This window comes from Gavialis gangeticus, unplaced genomic scaffold (genome assembly GCF_001723915.1).
Source record: "Gavialis gangeticus isolate Ggan-Ray unplaced genomic scaffold, GavGan_comp1, whole genome shotgun sequence".
Classification (NCBI taxonomy): Eukaryota; Metazoa; Chordata; order Crocodylia; family Gavialidae; genus Gavialis; species Gavialis gangeticus.
In genome coordinates, this window is record NW_017729025.1 from 120,443,154 (window position 1) to 120,444,455 (window position 1,302).

Sequence of the window (1,302 nt, forward strand, 5' to 3'; positions counted from 1 at the left end):
GGAAGACCGTTTCAGGCTTAACACTAGGAAAAACTTCTTCACAGCTAGGGTGTCCAGACTGTGAAATAGGCTCGCTCTAGAGGTTATGCAATCACCAACCCTGGAAATCTTCAAGAGGAGACTGGACAGTCACCTTGCTGGGGTCACCTGACCCCAGTTGTCTTTCTTGCCTAGTGCAGGGGCGCTGGACCCGATGATCTGCCAAGGTCCCTTCCAGCTCTTAAAATCTGTTAATCTATAAACACTGCCCCCACCCCCGCCCCAACCTACTAGCCTCCTTGATTCCCTCCTGGACCCCTTGATTCCCTCCTGGACCCAATGTCCCCCCTGGCCCACCCACCCCTATCCCACCTTAACTTACTTAAATCAGGCTCCCAGCCCTGGCAAATGTTTGCATAGTTGGAATATGATCTACAGTCACACTGCTTAAAGCTGCCCAAACATACACTGTATCCCAGGAATGTCTGTATGTGGCCTGAGTCTGTGGAACTACCAGTTATTTTCTCAGTAAGGTTAACTCTTGGTATAGGTGGAAGGCATGGCAGAGTGATATGAATTATGGACAAATGCAAGGTGCTATATCTCAGAAGGAATAATCAAAAACACAAATACAAAATGGGTGACACCTGACTGGATGGCATCTCTATGAAAAAGGACTTGGGAGTCTTGGTAGGCCTGAGTCTGCAGTGTGATGCAGCTGCACAAAATGCCACTGTGGTTTTGGACTGCTTCAATAGAAGCATTAGTGCAAGACATGGGAGGTGATAGTGCCTCTCTACTCGGCACTTGTTAGACCTCATCTGGAGTACTGCATGCAGTTCTGGGCCCCACATTTTAAAAAGGACATGAAGCTAGAGAGGGTCCAGAGGCAGGCAAGAAAGATGATCAAGGGCTTGGAAAGCAAGTCATATGAGCTGAGGCCAAAGGATCTAGACATGTTCAGCTTGTGGAAAAGGTGCTTAAGAGATAACATGCTAGCAGTCTTCAAATACTTGAAGGACTTCCATAAAGAAAAGAGAAAGCACCTTTTCCCTCTTGCTGCAGAGAGCAGGATGTGGACCAATGGCTTCAAGTTTCAGCAAAGTAAATTTAGACTGGATATCCAGAAAAACTTCTTCACTGTGAGAATAGTGAGGCAATGGAATAGACTGCTTAGGGAAGCTGTGGACTCTCCATCACTGGGAGGTGTTCAAGAAGAGGTTGGACAGCCACTGGTTAGGGATGATGTGGGTGTAGCTAAAACCTATTTTCTACCATGGGTATTTCCCATGCTTCTGGGTTTACTGGTTGCTCTCCTCCCCA

The 1,302-nt window shown here is 47.2% G+C and overlaps 1 protein-coding gene across 1 annotated transcript in view; it reads left to right on the forward strand.

The window, feature by feature from the left end:
- ANO3 (anoctamin 3) overlaps positions 1-1,302 on the forward strand; it is a 539,488-nt gene that overhangs the window by 394,465 nt on the left and 143,721 nt on the right. The window lies entirely within an intron of this gene.